Source organism: Cibotium barometz, chromosome 17 (assembly GCF_041138505.1).
Source record: "Cibotium barometz isolate CiBa-2024 chromosome 17, ASM4113850v1, whole genome shotgun sequence".
In the NCBI taxonomy this organism is placed as follows: Eukaryota; Viridiplantae; Streptophyta; class Polypodiopsida; order Cyatheales; family Cibotiaceae; genus Cibotium; species Cibotium barometz.
In genome coordinates, this window is record NC_141062.1 from 766668 (window position 1) to 790828 (window position 24161).

Consider the following 24161-nt stretch of genomic DNA (forward strand, 5'->3'; position numbering starts at 1 on the left):
GGAAATTTAAATTTCCAAAAATTGAGATATTTCATCTCTCCTCTCTCCTAATTCAAGTCTCGTTCCAAAAAGTAAGTTAAACTGACCCAAAAATGGACAAAAATTGACCAAACTGATCTGGAAAATTCTAGAATCAGTTTGCTTGGTTAGAAGCTCACTTTTTCCTACAAATAGATAGCCTCCCCCTTTGTTGAAGCTTAATAGTGTTTTATGAAATGTTACTCTACTCCACCCCTGAGCCAAAAACTATGAATTTCTTAATAATTCATTAGTTTTTGACCATCTAAAGAACTGGTGGCCACTCTTGTTGCAAACAAGAGTAGATCCCTCAAACCATCAAGCCAAAGGAAAGCTCCCAGAATTTCATGTAAGTTAGAAATCCTACAAGTTTTCTTATTCTTTTAATGGTTTTTTGAATTTTTGTTATCTTAAAATGATAATCTGATGCTATGCCTTCCTGGAAAGACTTTCCCCCTCTCTCATTCTTAAATTCACCCGTTCTTTATCCTAGTTAAGTAATCAAATTGTTTGAATTAAACTTTTCATATTGTTTCTCTTTTAAAAGTGGAATTTGATTAGTTTAGAATGCTTTAAACAAATTGGGGATAATTTTTAAGTAAATTAAGAATAGGAAAAATTAAAAAACGGTTAGCCATACAAAGGAGGTTATGGCAAAATTTTCTTAAATTTTGTGAAATAAGTATTACCTTTTATTATTCAAAAAGAGTAATCCCCATCGTTTGTGTATTCTAAAAGTGTTATTTTCATTCTATGCATAGGAAAATGCATAGTAGAATTTTTTTATTATTACAAAAGTGTTATTTCCATTAAAATTAAATTCTATGCATAGAAAGATGCATATTGATTATTTTTTTATTATAAAAGAGTCATTTTTAGTAGATTTAATATCTATGCACAGAAAGATGCATATTGATTATTTTTTTATTATAAAAGAGTGATTTTTATTAGATTTAAATTCTATGCATAGAAGGATGCATATTGATTATTTTTTATTATAAAAGTGTGATTTTCATTAGATTTAAATTCTATGCATAGAAAGATGCATATTGGATATTTTTTTAAATTATAAAAGTGTTACTTTCATCAATATTGATTTTTATGCATAAAATGATGTATAAAAGAATTTTTTTATTATAAAAGTGTTACTTTCATCATTATTGATTTTTATGCATAAAAGAATTTTTATTATTATAAAAGTGTTACTTTCATCATTATTGATTTTTATGCATAAAAGAATTTTTTTTATTATAAAAGTGTTACTTTCATCAATATTGATTGTTATGCATAAAAGAATTTTTTTTATATAAAAGTGTTATTTTCATCATTATTGATTTTTATGCATAAAATGACGCATAAAAGATTTTTTTTATTATAAAGTGTTACTTTCACCAATATTGGTTTTTATGCATAAATAGATGCATAAAAGAATTTTTATTATTATAAAAGTGTAACTTTCACCAATATTGATTTTTATGCATAAATAGATACAAAAAAGGATTTTCTTTTTATAAAAGTTTTATTTCCATAGAAGTTGGATTTTATGCATAAATAGATGCATATAGAAATTTTTTTATATCAAAATAAGAGCTCTCTTTAATCCTATATTTAAATCCCATGAATATTGAAAATTGAATAAGTAAATACTCAGTGAAGGAAAATTATACCGTTTCATATTCTCTAGGATGATAATGAGAAAATTCAGGGAAGTTATGGAAGTCGGAATTTTAGATAAATGATTAATTCCTCATAGGAATTCGTGACTAGTTTTGAATTCAGTTAAGCAAAATACTCAATAAATGAAATTCAGTAAAGTAATAGTTGAAGTATTACCCTTCGAGAAAGATAGTTCAGGGAGAACCTTTCCAGGCTCAAACCCTGGATCAGACTATGACCAAGACGTAACTCCTTCGTCAGTTTCAAGAAAAGACGATGTGACCAGTTCAGTAATCTACACTCAAATCACCCACCGAATCTGAAACTAAGTTGAGACCTTTGATTTGGATCTGAGGATCAAGAATTCAGAATTTGAGGAATTCTGCTTGGGAATCCAGACTTGTGATCTAGAAGTCTTAGGATACGGAATTAAGATATACTCATTGTATTCAAAAAAAATCAAAACTGAAAACTTGCATAGAAACCCTGTTTTCTCAAAGGACTATCTTACGCCAACAGCTTGCGGGGAGTGTTCAAAGGACGGCTCACGTGGCAAAAACCTGCCCAGGTCTTGACCAACCTGGGTATGGTGTAAAATGGTGTGCTTCCGGTACCATGGACGAGGGCCGACGAAGCGGTCCCTGAGTGAAGTGCCAGGACACCTAAGGAGAATCCTGGGGGGTTCTGACCAGATGCACGGGCTCGTGGTGCCGAGGACACCCATGTGTATGTCATGGAAGATATATATGTATGATGACGATAAACTTATTGTAATCTGTTACTGGATCTCGTTGGCTGACTTGCTGGTCTCAACGGAGAGTCCAGAGTGATACTGTTTTGTGAGAAACAAGGATTGAATGGAAATTTTGAGTTGTGATATCTGTACCCAGTAATTGTTTGTCAATGGATTGTTTTATAAATTAAAGTTTAAAGAGGAGTGTGTGAGTATCTGTATTCTAAAGCAAAAGTTAAGAAAGGCTTTCAATTATGGGTGGGTGAGTACTTGTCTGGTTCTACTATTCCAGTTGGCTAACCCATGGGCCGGATGGGGTTAGGCTGGAATCAGTAGAGTTTTAATAATAAAATTGATTAATAAGATTACGCTTAGAACTCAAATAGTTAAATAATAACCTGAAGACTTCTCAAATGAATAGATCAACAGCTGTGCCTAATTCAATTAGGAAAAAAGCATTGATTCCTTCAAGTTAAGTATGTTATAGTTTTCCTTCTATCTGGTTTATTCAGATGAAGGTTAGATCAGTCTTGACCTCAATAGAAAAATTTGTTAAGAAATTCAAAATGGTGGAATCATCCCCGTTTTCCAAGCATGGAAAATTTTTCTGATTTTAGTTTTCGGAATGACCACTAGCTTAGTCTTGTGCCTGGACATTCGAGGGTGAGGCCCCAAGTGAGAAACCCTGCCCCGCGCAAGAGGAAGCTACTTCCGTTGCTACCATCCGGGAATCTGGTGCGCAGAGGGGGCAGTGGGATCTCACAGTTGGTATCAGAGCGCTGTTGTAAATTTACGTAACAGCAGCGGAAATTGCTTAAAAAATTTAAAGCAATTCTGGGAAATAATGTTTTCGCTTGTTAATATTATGTTGAAGGAACTTCAAAAAATTGAAAACTCATAAATTGATTTGGAAATTTATAGATGGATACACCGAATCTATTTGGCATTCCTGAACTCTCCCAGAGTTAGGATATGATAGCCTTTGCACTCGACTACCTCATCAACTCTGCTACGACCCGAGTAAGCAGAGTGAGACTCGCGCGTCATTTTGAGAGTCTTTACTTTCCTGATCCTCTTGAGCGACATCGGTATATGTGGTTCTGTGGGGAGGATGATGTATTAATATCAGTACTAGTCAGCATCAGAGGCTTAGGTAGAATATTTCCTTAGCCATGATTCTGTGATAAGACTAGGGCTTGTTCAGCATGTGCAACTCTTTGATCATTCACCCAAGAACTTCAAAATTTCATGCCGAGTTTTTAGGCTTCTTAGACGCTTTATCCCTAGAAGTAGAATTACAGCACCTCTTTCTGTAATGAATCGTGTGTACCATGGCATGTCTCCTTTGCAATTTCGCTTCTTTATGCGTATACGATTCAGATAGTGATTTTGGGAGCCGTGATGCTCTATGTATATATCGAAAACTTTTGATAATAAATGATGTTTTGTAATAAAAAAATTTCCAAATTGTTTTCATGATTGTTGTAACATACCCATCTCCACTAATAAAGAAATGTCCATGTAATAGATAAATTTATGAGCTTTTATGGTATAAAAATCAATGATTTTATTATTTGAGTCATTTCTACTTAAAATCTTTAAATTTTGAGCCCAAATTTGGAATCTGCGCGTGATTTTACCCTCATATAGGATTTTACAGCATCCAAAACAGACACCGAATCAAGCTTATTCGCAAATTTCAGTCATTTTAGTTAAAAAGTGACGACCTTTAAACCTTAATAAATGCACAACCGGGCATCCGATTAACGAACGGTCTGAACCCCAACAACCAGGAGAACCTCCTGGACAAAAGAAAATTTTGTCCCTCGGGGCAGTCCGGCACGCAAATCGAGGCGGGTGCCCCAAATTTAGAGACCTCACCCCAAAATTTGGACCGTATACACTTACTAGGGTGCCCGTACGATGGCCGCACAAGAACCAAAGAACGATCGCCCATTGTGTGGTCCACACGTACCCCTACGTGGACACCCATGCTGCCCCAGACCAGATAAAGGTACATGCGTACCACTCCTTTCCCTGATAACCGACACCGTACCTTTTCCCTAGACCCATGCAGGCCACTGATCCATAGCCTTTGTTGGTACACCGTCCTTTCGTCCTTGCTTTGCGCAGCGCCCATACCCATACCCCACAGCTATATAAACCCCTGGGGTGCTCCACAGGTAATAGCACGCATTTCTACGCACCGTATTCCCTGTTGTATCGTCGTTTGTCCCTATGCAGTGTACTTGCTGTAGTACAGCCGCCCCTTGCAGCCACCCCTCTCACACCCCTCATTTGCCTCTTTTCAGATAAGGTAATTTTCCTCTATCCCCCTCTTGCTAGGAGACAGTGTTCTTAACTCTTCTCTCCCCTCCTGTGTGAAGAGACTTTACTGCAGCCCTCAGCCCTTCTCCCCTTTTGCAAAACGTTTTTGTCTTAAGGACATCTCACAATCCCCACCCCCCCCCCATATTTGCGTAGACTTTAATAAGAGGTTTTTTGCCTTAAGAAAGGGTTCATGCGCTATAGTCTTTTGCTCATACGGTTAGCAAACGATCTCAGAATTGAGATCCGGCTGGACAGCGAGCCCTACAAGACAACATCCAACATGGCCCCATCCCAAAAACGTTAGAATATTGCCTCAAGAGGAGCACGCAACAATGAGATTAGGGAAGATGCTCCTGATGTGGCTCCAACCCTCTCTTTTCAAGCTCCTCAAGGAAATGGTGGCCAGGTTAGCTTGGTTATATTTTAAAGAAGAGTTTTTTTATATATTAGTGCTAATAAATGTGTATCTTTTCCTTTTAAAATAATGACATAAAATTGTATGAAGTTACGAATTGTGTGATGCTGTATTCAATAAATTGCATTGAAATTGTTATCTTTAAAGAGTGCAAGTTTTTCCTAGCTTCAACGCTAACTTCGTTCCGTGCTTGTGTAGCCGGGCGGCATCGTTAGCAAAGCCCGAGAATGGCCCAAGGTATCCCTCATACCATCGGGAGAATAAGGTTCGCCGATTGAGGCGAGAGATTATGATGCTGCCTAGTTCTGAGGGCCCAGGCTAGTGCGGTGAATAAGCCCACCCTAGTGTGCAGACATCCCTCTGAGGGCCGGGAGGATCGAGCGATGAGAGGGTGACAGGCCCGGCTTGAGCCCTTGCCAGCGGGCCAACGATGAGGTGTATGGTCCCGTAGGGTTTTGCCCAGCATGTAGAGGCTGGAAGGCCGAATTCTAGATTATCGGCAATATAAAGGAAAAGAATAAGAGAGCCGGTTTGGCTTGTATGGAATTGATCCATGTATAAACTTTATATATATATATCTTGTCTTTGGCATGATTGTATTGTGTAAAAAGGCTGTTTTAACAAACCTTTGTGAAAAGGGCCTTAATTAAGGAACATGTTTATTTATGTCAAACAGTGTGGTAGGATTAATTAGAAAACAAATTGATGCATGTGTAGGGTGGAAAGTGGGAGGATGGAATGCCCCGATGGCACCATCCTACGGACGGGTGGACCCGATTAGTCGGGTAGCTTTCCAACAGATTAAGTGAAAGCCCTACGCTAGATAAATAGGTTCTTGGGCAACTCTATTCTAGAAGACTAGGTCAGCGGCTATGCCTTGCATGGAGATGAGGAAAAAAGCATTGCCTCTAGAAATCAAGTCTAGTAGTTGCCCAAATTTATGATCAATTACCCTATGGGTGATTTAATTTTTAGAAGATCACGCTTCCCCTGCGGGATAGGACTAGGTCTTACCTATGAATCGTATCCTTGAATCTCTACATGGTCAAGGTGTCTATAAATAGGAAATTTTCTCCAAGTTAAGACTTAGTAGACTATCTTAAGTGTTTCTCCTATTTTAGAAGGGGGGAACCTTACAATTGGTATCATAGCTGATCTTAGCTCCTAAGAATTGTCATTTAAGGACTGTTTTGCAATGAATGTTTTACCTAACATAATGCTAATTAATAAAAATATCCTACTAAAACAAACAAGTTGAATTGATGTTTGAATGATTGTAGGAAGAGGAAGGTGCCTACTCGAAGTTTCTAGTTTTCCAATGCATCTTCGAGACTGCTAGTCACTCCTCAAATTTCGAGTTCCGTGACACCATGGTGCAGATACTAGAGAAGATGTCCCTCCCTCATTTCTCTCGTATTGAAAGAGGATTTGAAAGAGGATGGGGTAGAGATTTTTGGAGTCGTGGGCCGAGATATTTCTTCATCTGAGCAGATCGAATTGGGAACCTTACCACACCAACCTAAAGTGGATTCGTTGGATTGAAAAGTTGAATATGATCCGTTTATTTTGGTTCGTCGGTACCCCCAAGGCTGACACCTTTGTGACTATAGATAGGATTCGCATACCTCAGGATCGCTGGGTGTATGACCAAGTGATGCAAATCTTACCTGCTGTGCTGATAGAGTAGCTGTGTTGGGACCTACCCTAATCCAGAGTCTACCACCCTTACCATCAGTTTTTAGAGTCTTAGAAACTACAGCGGAACCCCCATATTTCACCTATGTGGACCGCTCTACCCTTATGTCATAGTCAAGCTTAGGAATTTCCCTTGATGGCAAATAAGACTAATTATACTAGTCTCAGATCTTTGTAATAAAACTCGTCCTTGTAAATATTTGGAAATAAAATGATTTCAATGTTTTACTCTCCAAAAATAAGCGTTGTGCAAATATGAATCTTGTAATCTTAAAATTGTTTTTACAATGGTGGCCACGACGATCACCCTCCACTTCCCAATGTGCTTTACATTGATACCCAAGAGAAGAAGCTCCTGCTCAAGCAAATGCAACCTCCCTCCTTTAAAGGAGAAGGTTCAAAGGTTGAGAAGGATGCTGAAGTCTGGATTGAAGCGATGGACGATTATTTCTCTGCCGCCGGTATTGGAGTAGCAAATCAGTCTATGCTTGCACGGTTTCGCCTCGTCGGAGATGCTAAACTCTGGTGGAAACAATGGTGCCGTGACAAGGAAGTCACCGAGCATTCTCAAGCGTGGGAAGACATCAAGTAGGCAATGAAGGAAAGATATCTTCCCCCATCTCATGAATCCATAAAGATGAATGAAATTTTTAGTCTTAGGCAGTACAGCTTAACTCTTGAGGACTACTATTCCTCACTCTTCGGAAGTATGCCCCAGCTATGACTACTTCCCAGCAAGTGGCTTGTTTCTGCCAAGGGTTAAATGAACCCTTAGATTCCCACCGTGAAGTAATGAGGCCAAGCACATTACAGGATGCTCTCATACGAGCAAAGCCCCTTGTGAAAGAAATGAGGACTAACAAACCCAAGCATCAAAAGAGATCTTACCCTGAGGCAAATCCTAAAGATCAACCCTACAAGAAACCCCAACAGAATTTTCCCTACTACAACAGAGGGTGACAAGGCAACTCTTTTGTCCCCCGCTCGTATGCTGTTTCTTCCAGAGAAGGCCCTCTGTGTTTTGAGTGCAATGAGCCGGGACACTTTAGAGCCAACTGTCCCAAGATGGCAACATCATTTCCCCAAGATAGCAGAGGAAATCAAGGCCGTGGAACCCCTATCCACCAAGGTGCAAGTGGCAGAGGCCGTGGAGGAGCAGTTGCTAGGACCGCCTGTATTAGAAGTGAAGAACCAACCTTGGAAATGGCTGAAGAAGAGCGTGCCACCGTCCATGTGGCAATAGAACACCAAGGTCCGAATAAACAATTTGGTATAATCCAAACCCCAGCCACTCATCACGGTAAGCCATTTCAGCTTTTGATTGATTGTGGCAGTACCCATTCATTTCTTTCTCCTAGGTGTTTGTAAAAATTAAACTTGAGTCAAAAAACAGCTAAAAGAATGACTGTAGAGTTAGCCAGTGGGAAAGAAGTAGTATCTCGCCACTCTATAGGAAACCTTGATTTTGAGCTGGGTAATGAGCAAACTCATGGCCACTTTAGAGTCTTGCCATTAGGAATTTATGATGGAATCCTTGGGATGGATTGGTTAATTGCAAACAAAGCTAGCATTCATTGTAACCAGGGGAGTATCACTTTTGAAAATGAGCATGGCCAAGTAATATCTATTCAGGGGATAACAGGAAAACCTAAATCTAGGGTAGTCAAGGCAAAACATCTTTTCAAGGGAACACGTAAGGGTCAGCAAGTTTTCTTAGTCAAGCTCAACAAAGCCATTGAACCTAGTATGGAGACAGAACCCTCTTGGCTCCAAGAATTCTCTGAAATCTTCCCTGACGAGCTTACAGGGCTACCACCTCCTCGAGAAGTCGATCATGAAATCGAGGTGATCCCTGGAGCTCAACCCGTCTCAAAAATGCCCTATAAAATGTCCCTTCCTGAAGCCATTGAACTTAAAGAGCAACTTTCCCAGCTCATTGAGCAAGGATTTGTACGGCCCAGTAGCTCTCCTTGGGGGGCACCTGTTCTTTTCCACAAAAAAGAAGGACGGAACTCTCCGCCTCTACATTGATTATCGAGGGCTAAATCAAGTCACTGTCAAGAATAAGTATCCTATCCCTCGCATCGATGAACTTCTTGATAGGCTTCATGGGGCCAAAGTCTTCTCGAAAATAGATTTGAGGTCTGGTTACTATCAGATCAAAGTCAAGGAAGCAGATATACCCAAGACAGCCTTCAATACCCATTATGGCCACTATGAGTTTACTGTAATGTCATTCGGGTTAACCAATGCTCCTGCAACCTTCAACCGCCTAATGCAAGATATATTCCGTCCTTACTTGGATGAATTTGTGCTTGTTTTCTTTGATGACATCTTAATCTACTCCAAATCAATGGAAGAGCATGAGGAGCATGTGCGTAGAGTTTTGCAATTGTTGCGCAAACACAAACTCTATGCCAAGAAGAGCAAATGTACCTTCTTTACTTAATCAAATTGAGTATCTTGGGTTCATCATCTCCAAAGATGGCATTTCAGTAGACCTCGCCAAGGTCAAGGATATTCTGGAGTGGCCACCCCCTAAATCAGTTCGTGAAGTTCGTGGGTTTTTGGGAATCACGGGATGGTATAGGATTTTGATCAAAGATTATGCCTTGGTAGCTGCACCTTTGACAGATCTTCTTAAGAAGGATTGCAAAATAGTGTGGCTGCCAATCCATCAAAACAGTTTTGATCATCTCAAGGTCATTATTACTTCTGCCCGAGTCCTGAAACTTCCTGATTTCGCCAAGGAATTTGAAGTAGTTTTACTGATGCTAGTAGTCTAGCACTTGGTGGTGTCTTAGGCCAAGAAGAAGACCAGTCGCTTATACTTCCCGCAAGCTAAAGCAATATGAAGCAAATTATGCCACCCATGATTTGGAGCTCTTAGCAATTGTTCATTGCCTCAAATTATGGAGACATTATCTCTTGGGGGCAAATTCCAGCTTGTAACTGACCACAAAAGTCTAAAGTGGATCTTCACCCAGCCTAACCTCAACATGCGGCAAAGGAGATGGATTGAAATTCTACAAGAATATGACTTTGACATCAAATTCCACCCTGGGAAAGATAATGTGGTAGCAGATACACTTAGCCCTGCAAATCTTTCTTGAGTGCAATTTCAATGCCAAATAATCCCATACTGGTCAAGGTGGACGAAGTCTCATCTCATGATCCAGATTATCAGAGGATAATGAAGTTAGTAGAAGAAGGGGGAAATTTAGAGAAAGAGAAGAATCTAATCAAGGGATACTCCACTCATGAAGGAAGCCTCTACTTCAATCACAGGCAATGTATCCCCAAGGATCCTGCTTTAAAGAAACTAATCCTCCATGAAGCTCATGATAGTCCTGCCTGCAGGACACCCAGGCTATGCAAAAACATTAAATGCCGTAAGAAGGAGCTTTCATTGGGCAGGCTTGAAAAATGATGTCCTTTGGTACTTGAAGCAATGTCTCTCATGCCAGAGGATCAAAGCTGAAAGGGTCAAGATGCCTGGAAAACTTCAAACCTTGGATATTCCCAAATGAAGTGGGAGTGCATTAGTATGGATTTTGTCACAAGTCTCCCCACTGTTCAAGGAGGATATGACTCCATTCTGGTAGTAGTGGACTTACTTACCAAAGTAGCTCACCTTATACTAGCAAAGAAGACCTTCAAAGCTTTTGATGTTGCTCGAATATTCATCAAGGAAGTCCTCAAACTTCATGGTCTCCCAAAAAGGATAGTAAGTGACCGGGATTTTGACTTCACTTCAAAGTTATGGCAGTCCTTATTTCAAGCCCTGGGAACTCAACTTTGCTTTAGCACAGCTTATCATCCAGAGACCGATGGCCAGACTGAGACAGTCAATCAAGTAATTGAAGACATTCTCAGAGCATATTGTGGACGGGAACCAAGAAGGTAGATTCAATACCTTCATCTGGTAGAATTTGCCTACAATGCATCTTATCAATCAGAGCATAGGAATGTCACCATTCAAAGCACTCTATGGGCAAGAATGCTTGTCTCCTCTAAATTTTTCTGATCCAACCATAAGAGTTGAGGCAGAAAAATTAAAAGCTCAAGGTCTCTGTAGACTATAGGAAGCTCAATGCCGCAACCGTAATAGACCCCTTCTCTCTATCGTTTGACAGATTTCCTGTTGGATGTAGTATCTGGCCACCAAATGTATTCCTTTCTAGATGGATTTAGTGGCTACAATCAAGTCCACAGATGGCACTAGAGGATCGGGAGAAAACATTTGTCTCACTGAATGGGGTGCCTTTGCATCCAACATGATGACTTTTGGGCTGAAGAATGCTTCAACCACGTTTCAGTGGTTCAATAAATTGTTGATGAGCATTTGAGAAGTTTCATGATGCGAGTGTTTATAGATGACTTGAATGTCTTTGGGAAGTCATGTCAACACCTGACGCATTTGGTGTTATGCTTGTCAAAATGCAGAGGTTCGAGACTAAGCGTGAACTAAGAAAAATATGCATTTGCGGTCTAGAGCAGTATGCTCCTTGGCCACATAGTGTCTCAGTAGGGCATTGCAATAGACTCGGGCAAGGTAGAGGTGATTCGAAAATCTCCGGCTCCGACAAATGTGAAGGAGCTCAGAAGATTTTTGGGGTTGGGGCAAGTCTAATGGCACAGACGGATGCTCCGGTACCTGGCACATGTAGTAGTGCACTGAACAAGCAGTAGCAGCTGGCACATGTAAAGATGCCACTAAACAGCTGAAGCACGCCAATTTGGAGTGATTGGAGGAATGCGACATCGCATTTAGATGCCTCAAGCTGATGGTAGCCAAAGCCCCCATTATGCACGTGCCCAATTGGGAATTGCCATTCCATGTGTTCGTGGTGGATGCATTAGATGTGGTAATTGGTAGTTTCTTGATGTAGGAAACTGGCAAGAAGTGGTTCTGCCTAGTCTACTATGCCAGCTGGAGATTATCAGATGCAGAGCGGAACTACTCCACCACTCATAGGGAGGCGCTCGCGAGATGATTTACTCGGTCAGCAAGTTCCGCCGCTACCTGCTCTCGGAAATAAATTTACATTCCATCTGATAAATTGACCAGATTCTCCATCATGTACTGGTTATACTAGAAGCGAGATGGTGGCTTGAATGGACCCACAAAATTGAGTCCCCGTTTGTGGAACGACTCTAGCAAAAGGATTAGATTGTGAGGCATCCAATCTCTGCCAATTGGCTAATCAATCCTTTGGCACACATCACATTGCTTGGCCAATCTGTAGGCATCTCCTAGTATCGTCGACCACCAAATACCGGCTTGGAGTACCTTCCTCCCAATCACCTCCCTTGCGAAGTGGCTACATCCCCTGATGGGCTTCCCGAAGGACAGCCTCCTATTCATGAGGTGGAATGTACTGTTCTAGTAGCCACCACATACTACAGTACCAAGTGGGTGAAAGCCTCAAGGGGGTCAGTCTCATAAATATGTAAGCGTAGCACGTGGATTCAATAGAAGGGATTTTTTTTAATCCTTGTATTACACATTTTTTACATACAAAAGGGTACCATTTAAAGGGGGTATTCATAGGTTGAATAGAAAAAGGATATGTTTTATTCATGAAAAATTCACAGATAAGGGGTTTATAAAATAGGCCTTGAACGCACATGATATAGGGGATTTACATATAATGAACCCCCCGAGGTGAAAGCAAGGGCTTTTAAGAGCAATACAACCAAGTACACCGCCAAGTTCTTGTATGAGATGATCATCAACAACAGGTTTGGATGTTTGATTGAGCTGGTCAGTGATCAGGGTAAACATTTTGTGAATGACGTCATTCACCTATTGCTCACCCGATCATCCATATCCGGCAGGCCAATGGTCAAGAAGAGTCCACAAACAAAATCTTGCAATGGATCCTCAACAAACTGGTGAATGAACATCACACAGATTGGGATAAAAAATTGTATTTGGCATTATGGGCATTCCACACTGCTAAGGTCTCTATAGGAATGACTCCATTCAAGCTGGTATATGACACTGAAGCGGTGGTGCCAATGGAATTCCTCGTACCCAGTCCTAGGAGCATCATAGCAAAAAAATTGAGTCCGGAGGAATCCCTTCAGCAATAATTAGATCAGCTCGTGCAGTTGGATGAGGGCAGACTCACCAATTTCTTTGTTACCATAGTGATCCAGAAGAGGAGGAAGAAGTGGGTGGACCGACATTCTAGGTTTTGTTGTTTCAAGAAGAAGACTCCGTCCTCCTATTCCAATCACGAATGGGTTCTCATCCGCCGAGGAAATTGAAGCTCCGATAGAGTGGACCATTATGGATAGTAGAAAAGTTCTATGATGGAACCTTCCTACTTGGAACACTCACAGGGGAATGGTTCCAACTAAACGGTTATATCGCCTTTGATTGTACACAAAGGGCCGATGCCACTCAATCCTTTCATTAATGAGGCAACGCTAGCCATCCACTACCTAGAGGTCAATCAAATTAATGAGGGCGTGCTTCAAGCAACCATCATTGCATATTCTTCTTTAGAATTTATTTTTTTAATACTCATTAATCATGCTAACTTGAGGGTGGCATGGCAATCATGCACAACACAGTGCACGAAAATTATTTTTAGGTTCTTTGTGAATGATGTTACTTTCTCACTTTCTTCTACCTTCTTGCAAGTAGTTGTACGCCTTGCACATTTTCCTAACCTTCTGAAAAGATGTAGGGGGGAAGAGAGCTTGAGCTCTTGCAAGCACATACACACACTCACAAAACCCTAATAGAGAACACACAAGATGAGAGGCTGAAAATCTTCTTCTTCTTCACTCAACACTCAACACCCCATATACAAGATAAGAGTACTCATAATATGAAAGATACTCAACCAATACATACACAGGTTCTCTATAGTGTGAACCCAACTAAATGAGCTAGTGCTATAACTATGCCAGTCTCTAGAATGGCTGTCACACAGCCTGTCATCCCACTGGCCGCATATCACCCAAGATCTCACCAACCATGCCAGTGGTGTAAGTGTGGGGCCTATCCCCTAGGCGGGTCATCAGTGTCCACCGCCTCACTGGATGAGCTCGATATCTCAACACTCCCCCTCGAGCTCAACTCCATCTCATGTACACCAAGCGAAGCCCTGAATCTGCGAAGCTTCTCTGTACCCAATGCTTTGGTGAAGATGTCAGCTACCTGATCCTCTGTGCTGACATAAACAAGGTCAAGGTCTCCTGCCAAGACCTTCTCTCTGACGAAGTGGTAGTGGACCTCTATATGCTTCGTGTGAGCATGAAATACTGGGTTCCTGGCCAACTGTATACTGCTAATGTTGTCACAGAAAATGACAACTTGTCTATCCACTGATAGACCCAAATCTGCAAGTAGCTTTCTCAACCAAGCTACCTCACATGCTGCCATAGCAGCTCCTCTGTACTCGGCCTCTGTACTCGATAGAGCAACCGTAGGCTGCTTCTTGCTGCTCCAAGTCACAGCAGCACTCCCCAAAGAAAACATGAATCCACTGGTAGATCTTCTATCTGAGATACTACCAGCCCAATCAGCATCTGTGTACCCATGTACACATATCTCTGTCCCAGTCTCATAGAATAGTCCACAATGCAAAGTAGACCTCACATACCTCAGTATGCATCTCACTGCATCCAAATGCGGTTTTCGTGGAACCTGCATAAACTAACTCACCAACCCAACAGTATAGCTCAAATCTGGTCTGGTGATCGTCATGTAGATCAAGCTTCCTACTATGCACCTATACATAGTAGGATCCTCCAAGATCTCTCCTGAATCTGCACTCAACTTGCCATTCTGATCCAATGGCACAGAAATAGGCTTACAGCCTATCATACCTACTTGGACAACATGTCCAAGCCATACTGTCTCTGCAGTAATCCAATACCATGTGGTGACCTAATCACCTCAATGCCCAAGAAATATCTGAGCTCCCCTAGATCCTTCATCTCGAACCTCTGTCTAAGCAAGATTTTTACATCAAAGATCTCTGCATCATGGTCCCCCATAATGATCAAGTCATCTACATAGATGACAACAAGCACAACCTCTCTATCACCATGTCTCACATACAGCGAGAAATCTACATTGGCTACATGAAAGCCAATAGTGACAAGATATTCAAAAATCTTGTCAGACCCTGCTCTTGGTGCTTGTTTTAAGCCATACAAGGCTTTCTTCAACCTGCAAACATGCTCGGGGTGACTCACATCCTCATAACCAGGTGGCTGCAACATATACACCTCTTCTTGCAAATCCCCATGCAAGAATGCATTCTTTACATCCATCAGATATAAAGACCATTGCTTTGACGCAGCCACTGCTATCACAACTCTCACTGTTGCCATCTTGGCAACTGGGCTGAAAGTTTCCTCATAATCAATGCCATATGTCTGCGCATATCCTTTGGCTACCAATCTAGCCTTGTACCTGTTTATGCTGGGCCATCACTGTTATGTTTAACTTTGTACACCCACTTGCATCCAATGGCTTTCTTGCCTTCAAGCAATTGCACTAAATCCCAAGTTTCATTTCCATATAGTGCATCCATCTCCTCATCCATAGCTTTCTCCCAATTCACATTTCCAACAGCCTCATCAATGCATGTGGGCTCAACAACCTGCACAACCTTTGCCATATATGCATAGTGATGTGCCACATAACCATCATAGGTAAATCTCTGCACAAGATTTTTCACTCTCCCAGATCTTCGCAGCTTTTCATTCATGGCTTCTATAGCCTTCTTTACACCAGGTGTTCTCATAGCTGGGATCCCAAGCTCCTCATCAAGGCTCATATCTGAGCCACTAGACTCTCCATCAACATGAGAATGCCCTGCAGAAATGTCAGGCATACCAAGGGACTCAACCACTTTCTCTTTTCCTTTACGTGATGTACTAATCACATTTGCAGGACTGGTATTATGACGCAGCCTGCCACTCCATCTCCTGGTCCACTCAAAGACTGTGATTGCTGACCTGCATTCTGTGCAACCACACTTCCACTCACATCAGCCCCAACAACTTCTTTTTCAGCAGCATACCAGCTGCTCATCTCATCAAAGACAACATCCCTGCTTACCCTCAACTCACGTGTAGCAGGGTTATAACACATGTATCTCTTTTGCTCAAGGGAATATCCAATAAACACACATTTTTCAGCTTTTGGATCCAGCTTAGTTCTCAGCTCATCTGGCACATGCACATATGCAATGCATCCAAAGACTTTCAGACGAGACAAATCTAGTTTTCTGCCAATAAACTTCTCCTCTGGAGTTACATCATGTATGGCTGCAGTTGGAGTCTTGTTCATGATATATACTGCTGTAGAAACAGCCTCAGCCCAATAGCTATGCGGCATATTTTTCTCTTCCATTAATGCTCGCACAATCTCAGCAATGTGCCTGTTTTTCCGCTCAGCAACTCCATTTTGCTGCGGAATGTATCTGCATGTAAACTGTCTCCGAATGCCATTCTTCTTCAAAAATTTAGAGAACTCATTGGAGAAGTACTCTCCCCCTCCATCTGACCTTAGGCACTTTACATATTTCCCTGTTTGTTTTTCAACCAAAACTCTGAAATTCTGAAAGTGAGTGAACACCTCACTCTTCTCCTTCATAAAATATACCCACACTTTCCTTGTGTGGTCATCAATAAACGTCACATAATACCTGTAGCCTCCCATAGATATGGTCTTCGTAGGATCCCATACATCTGAATGCACAACATCTAGTGCATTTCTGCTCACATATCTGTTACGTGGAAACACATGCTTAGTTTGCTTCCCAAATTAGCATGCTTCACATATTTTCTGCATACCTTCCACTTTAAATTTTGGCAGCCCTGTCACAATTCCTTTAGTCTGCATAGACTTCAATCTCTGCACATTCACATGACCAATCCTTTTATGCCAGATGTCTGTCTCTGCAACAATTCCTGAACCATTTGCAAACATCGCAGCACTCATTTCAGGCATGTCTACATTCAACGTAAACATTCTGCCCACTCTGTTGCCTTTTGCAACCAACCTGCACTTGTCTTTAAAATCTTCAACATAACACCCATCAGGGTTAAACCGAACCTGCAAACCCTGCTCAATCATCTGGCCAACTGAAACCAGATTTTTTGTTATGTTCGGGACATGAAGTACATCTGCAAGGTACTTCACTTTGCCATCCTGCATAGACAATGGCACATCTCCAACATGGGCAATTGGATGAGCAGTGTCATCCCCTGTTTCCACAAAACCTGGTCTTTCCGGGTTTTTCATCTCCTTGAACCACTCCCCATGACTTGTCATGTGGTTCGAAGCACTGAATCCACATACCATACATCATCTCTTTGTGCTGCTTCAATATTTTCAGGCATGGCATTCATGACATGCTGTATAACAAACAACCTTTCATTATCCTCATTATTTCTACTTGAGGATGCATAGTTGTTTTGCTGCACTTTCCCATTTTGCATGTCAGCTTGGTTCTTATAACATTCTGCCTACACATGTCCAGGCTTACCACAATAATAGCATTCACGTGCATCATTATACTGCCTTTGCCAATTTCCACGGCCTCTTTGACTCCCCCTGTCTCTGAATTTGCCTCTTCCACCTGCGTGTTGTTGTTATTGTTGTTGTGTATTCAGGGACTGTTGTTGTTGCTGCTACTGGCCATAATTCTGATTACCTGTTCGGCCACCTCCTTGACCGCGTCCACGGCCTCCTCTACCTCATCCTCTTCCTGAACTCGTGTAGAAGGCCTGTTGCTCTGAACTGTTTTTGCTTTGTGAAGACTGTTGGTCTTCACCCAAGCTATTCTCTTCGATAATCAGCATAGACACCAAATCTGTAAAGTTGGGAATGTTTTCCCGAGTCTGAATAGACGTCTTGAACACCTTGTATTGTGGCCCGAGACCACGTAGACAGACTTCCACCTTATTATCATCATCTACTGACACACCAATAGATGCAAGGGATTCCACAATACCCTTTATCTTCAACGCATAGTCATTCACAGACATGCTCTTTTTCTCCACAGTATGAAGTTCATTCTTCAACTGTATCTTACGTGCCTTGGTATTTGTTTCATAGAGCTTTACCAAGGTGTTACCAGAAATAGCACTCTGGTTTGTCCTGCACAAACTGCTGTATTTTTTGCAGCGGTACTGTAGTACTCTCAAATGTCACAACCAGTGACCTCGATGTGCATACATATACCCAATGGCAACTGTAGACCTCTTTGCAGCACCCACAGTGTCTGCACAGTCAATCTGTCTTCCTGCAGTTCTTAAAACAGAGTTCTGCAGAGAATCGATGACTTACTCGTAGTGCTCGAAATCGCCTGCTTTCTGAAAAACGGAGGTCCAGACGCGCCCGAAACGCGTTTTCGGCCTAGAAAATACTGTCCGATAGGACGATATAGTTGCCCTATAGCTTTAGTCCTGCGAAGAAAGCTCCTCAATCAGAGATCGTTGCCGGTGCCTCCCGTAGAGCTCCCGACAAGGGTGTAGTCACCAACACAAATAGGGAAGAGTAGTTGCAACTCTTACCCTCGTACCGCTTCCTGTGGTTCTCTTGCTTGCAGCTCATCCCTTAGCACGAACCAGGCTCTGATACCATGAAAAGATGCAGGGGAGAAGAGAGTTTGAGCTCTTGCAAGCACACACACACACACTCACAAAACCCTAATAGAGAACACACAAGATGAGAGACTGAAAATCTTCTTCTTCTTCACTCAACACCCCATATACAAGATAAGAGTACTCATAATATGAAAGGTACTCAACCAATATATACAAGATAAGAGTACTCATAATATGAAAGGTACTCAACCAATATATACACGGATTCTCTATAGTGTGAACCCAACTAAATGAGCTGGCGCTATAACTGTGCCAGTCTCTAGAATGGCTGTCACACAGCCTGTCATCCCACTGGCCGCATATCACCCAAGATCTCACCAACCATGCCAGTGGTGTAAGTGTGGGGCCTATCCCCCAGGCAGGTCATCAGTGTCCACCGCCTCACTGGATGAGCTCGATATCTCAACACCTTCTTCATTATGCCTTAAGTTTCACAGCCATCACAATTGTACTTGCAATCACGCTACTGCATCTTATTCTACTTGCACAAAACTTCGACACTCTCCATCAGCACATCATAGGCACAGGTACCATGGTGACGTTCGAACCCTTCACCAATGTAGCAAAAGATGATGAATGTGTGCAGGCATGGCTAGGGAAGACTGGACTTGTAGACTTTATGAATATGCCATGGCATACGATCCTGGTGCACCCAACCGTGCCAAAGAAATCATAAGGTTGTTGTAAGGAAGCAACTCCATCACACTGCGAGGGGTGGAAACGTAGCTAACAGAAGCTTTGGTCGTAGTAGAAAGAATCAAGTTGTCCCATGAAGGTCTCATAGAGGTCACCCCGGTAGGGCATGAATTAATGGTCGTAGTAGAAAGAATCAAGTTGTCCCATGAAGGTCTCATAGAAGACACCCCGGCAGGGCATGAATTAATGGTCAGGTACTTCGGGGAAAGGGTGAATGGAGAGCACAAGCTGGCCAACCACCAAAACACCACAAAAATAACTTGCTACAAAATGTTTTTGGAGATGCTGTGGTTACAAAACAAGACCTAGTAGATCTCTGCAGAGCAACCATGGGGTGGATACAAAACGCGAAAATATCAACGGGGCATCCATGTGCTTAACAAAGCTGCAGAGAGAGATTGCCCACCTGGTGAAGAGTAACACCCACACCAAGGTGGGACAATTGCTGACAATCCCCTTCCCATTTGGCACGACAGGCCGCAGGAAAATCCACCCAACAAAGCGGAGCCCTGCACAGGTAGCCAGCTCGAAGAGGATGGTCAACCAAACCTCCAACAAGGGGAGAACCGACTCCACGGCCATGACCTCACAGTTCAAGAAAAAGCTTGTATTGGCCTCCCTCTCCTCTAAAGAAAAGAAGCAACAGGTGAAGATGGAGCCTCTGGCCGAGAAGACTGTTGCAATCCAACAACCGGGTCCGACAACTCCAAACCAATTGGTGGTTGTCTCTAGTCCGGCGGCGCCCTCCAGGCCATCCCAAAAAATTGACTTCCCGAGTCCCCACAATCAAACGCTATGCGAAGTACCTTGCGCGCTGCTTCAAGGGTGAGGATCCATTCGAGACAAGGCATGCAGAAGCCCGTATGCTCGGGCTACAAGCAACGATCACACAAGGCTCTAGCTGGAGAACCCAAACCTCTGATAGCAAGTGGTAGAGATGCCCAACAGGAGGTAGCAAACGCAAAGGAGGAGGGGTTGAAAGCAGCCACTGTCTTTACGGAATTCATGTACTCCGTCAAAGACAAAACGCTGGAATATCATACTCGGACGAGCTTCCTCGAGGCTTAAATCAAATACCTCACCAACCCCTCCTCCAACACCATACAGATAGATCCAGAGACCCTGGCTGAGCTATTCGATATACTACAAAGAAGACCTGGCCTCGCAATGGGACAGCCTCATGGACTAGCTCTAGCTAATCCTCACAGGCCAGTGCAATCTTCTTGCCATCATCCCAAGGGACGAGGCCAACTCAGATGATGACGAGGATGCCTAGTCGGGAGCCTCGAGTAGAACACCAATCCACACACAAAGCATTGTACACTGAGGACATCAAACAACCCAGTTCACCCCTCCTAAAGGGCCGACTCCTTCATCAGCCCCCCAAAGGATGATCTCCTGCTAAAAACGGAATAGCTCGAGCAGGAGCTCTGCATGTATAAGGAGCAAAATGCAAAGCTCACCGCCTGGGGAAGAGGCCTCTCCAAGCCCAAGAGGAGCGGATCAACATGCAAAACCTCCAACTGGCCATGGTATTTGACTCAGGAGCAGCGTCCTCAACAACCTCTCAACAACAGACTCAGCCAAGGTGCTATTAAAAGAACATGTAGGCGACCCTCCAGAAGAACTATGATGAGCTGCAGGATTGGATGACCACCATGAAGATAGCATACAAAGATAGCATACAAAGACAAACACAAATAGGTCCTACAGGATAGAGAAGACATGAAAACTCATATTGATGAGCTGAAGACTAGACTGGCCTATAAGAAGCCTCCGGCTCGATGAGGGACGCTCCAAAACATGCATGAAGATATTCAGACAACCATTGCCACCCTTGAAGAGGCCAAAAATGTAACACTCCAAGCCGACCTAGCAGCTGCCCGAGCGGAGATCTCTAACCTGCAACAAGAGGCAACCATGCAAGTTGGCAACCTCACTTAGATTATCTACCAAGGGTGTGCCTACATCCAAATCCTCGCAGAGTAGGTGTTGTTTTCGTTGCTGCCAATCTCCCTGAATCTCGAGCCTTGCGGCAAATGGACACCTTTCTTCTATGCATGCCCTACAATATTGGCCCCTCCCACACCTCGCCCTGATGTGGCCCCTCCGGCTCCAGGCTGGTCCGAATAATCCAATCCAATCTACTGTTGTTGCCAACAATGCTGACAAAGATGATGATCTGGGCGGGGTGGAGGACTAGCACCTCCGGAGCTAAGGGATTAGGAACGTCCCCAAGTGCGTTTAGGTTAGAATTAGGAACGTCCCCAAGTGCGTTTAGGCTAGAATTACTTGAAAGCGCAATGCTAAGGAGGATACCAAGGAGTATCCCTAGTGGACCCAATCTTTGGGTGATTTACACTACCATATTAACAACCTCAAGGAAAGACTGTAGGTTTGAGTTGTTAGATTGGGAATCCGACCCATCGGGTGTGCCAAGTGTTGGGGCCAGATAGCTGGACAAGTCATGTGTGGGCAATCAGGTGCTTGTAACGAATTCTCCTTAGCCATCATGGGTGTAACATAGCCGTTTGTCATATCACGAGAGCTTCTTAGTTGTAATTGCACCTTGAGAAGTATAAACTTGTAATGAGAATCATAACAATGGTTGTTGTTAGCTGGTTGATCAGTCAAGTGTCATGTTTGTATATCAGTCTTTTTGGTAATACAACAAATGTCGATTCATCTCTTGTAATTGTATTTGTCTCTTGTCATTGTATTTATGTTTTGTCTTTTGCTCTTGTTTGTGTATTTGTTTAGCATTACACTGGTGTATGCTGCATGCATAAACAGAGAAAAATCAGTAGGTTATTGGGCAACGGTCTCACCCACGATAACAGTGTGACTAGTATCTCTTTCATTCTCTCAGACTAGTCTACAGTGGAGCCTTCATATCTCCCACCAAAAAGCACCATTGCCCAACCTTAGTAGAGGAGACTCTTCGCGACTCATTGGCATAGATGTAGCTTGATGCAATTAACGAAAAGCGCATCTTGTCTCACTCGATGGGAGCAACAGAACCAGTTGCCTCCTAATTTGGGAAAAACCCTAAATACTGAGTGTGAGAAGCTTCATTCTCTAATTCAAGCCATACTTAGAGGTTTTGGCACGTGGCGACCATGACCACAACTCTATTCTCGAAGAAAACATTGTGAGATAAGGGTTCCAACCTTGTGCACTCCACATGAGGTATTTTGGGTAAGTTGAAGATTAAAGCATGATTAAAATGCTTAATGATATGTCTCTAGGCTTCAATCTCAAGTAGATTCACTGCTATTACTTATCCTTGAAGCTCATTTGCTTTGTATTTGTGGAAGGCCCTCAATTTTACACTCAAAGCTGCCCATTCTTTGCTTATAAAATAGTGAGACACTCACTAATCAAGTGATTAGTCTTAATCAACTTTACCCTTAAGGATTAATCATTGATCAAGTATGCTCTCCTCTTCTAAGTCATCTAACTCCAAGAATATCAAGGCCAAACAAATAAAAAACAAGATTAATAAGCCAAATTCAAAACCTCACTATTATGAGCATGCCAGAGCACTAGGATTTTTTGATTTTTTGAGCTCTCATATGCATCTTTATGGTGAGGGAAATTTTTAAGTTGCATTTCCTCTAAAGTAGCATAGACACTATCCTTGGAAGATACACCAAGTGGTAAGACCTTGCTACTATTCATATCATGGGCTCAAGAGTAGATTTCAAATTTGATAGTCTAAATTTTCATACATGACAAACAAAAATCAAGTTCATCTTGATGAAAAAGGGGTTGTGGAATGTAGCCAATGGCAAGGAAAAGAAGAAACCTGCCACCACTAGGGAGGGAGAAGCACTTTGGGTAGCCAAAGATGAGAAGGACTTCACCCCATCATTACCTCGGGTTTACATGATCAATTCATTCTTCATCACTTAGATGGCAAGGACCCTGCATTTAAGGCCTGGGAAGAGCTAGAAAAGCTCTTTGGCACACAAGCTAAGAGTTCCAAAATCAGTCTATGAATTAAATATTTTGAATTAAAAATGAACTCTAGAGATTCTATGCCTGCACACTTAAACTACATGAAGACCTTACTCACTCGACTTGCTAGCATATAACTCAACATGGATGAAGATGTATGCATTGCAGTACTTTTAAAGAGTCTTCTACAAGAAGACTACGCAACCATAGTGACCACCCTCCACAACATACTTGAAAGCTTGTGGAAATCAAAGTATCACTCTTGGAGGAGGAGAAAAAGCTCCAGAAAAGAAACAACAGCCAAGAGGGAGCATTCTACAAAGGAGAGTACAACAAATCTAGATTCAAAACCTTCAACAAAGGAGCACAAGTAAACAGAGATTTCATAAAGAAGTCTTACAGCTTTTGTGGAAAGCCCAACCATGAAGAAAAAGATTGCTTTCACAAATACTAGGCTCAAAAGGCATATCTTATAGGTGAAGCAGAATCTGATGAAAAAGCTGGGGAGAAAGAAGAGGTCTCACCCATTAAGGCCAACTACATTGAGGGCAGCTACTCTGGGCTTTCTAAAGCCTAATAGAACCAGGCCACCTCGAGATATTCTCTCTATCCTAAACTTAATGTAACATAACTAGATCTCTAGCATCAGCCATCATAAACAGACATTATAACTGAGGTAAGACCTTTGGGCACCTGCGTGGCCATCATAACTGAGGTAAGATGTTTGGGCACCAACATGGCCATCATAATCAGTACTGTAAGTTGTACCTAGGACTAGCATTGTTATCATCTAAGTCATGGATATTTTGTTGAGGGAGGGTGTTGAAATAAACACCAAAATATCATGGGGCTAAGGGAAAATAGGCTCAAAGGTAAGAAAGCCTTGTAACATTAAGGTGTTGAAATAGACACCAAAATATCATGGGGCTAAGGGAAAATAGGCTCAAAGGTAAGAAATCCTTGTAACGTAAAGGTATTTATCATCACTAGGTGAAAGAAACTCAGAATCCA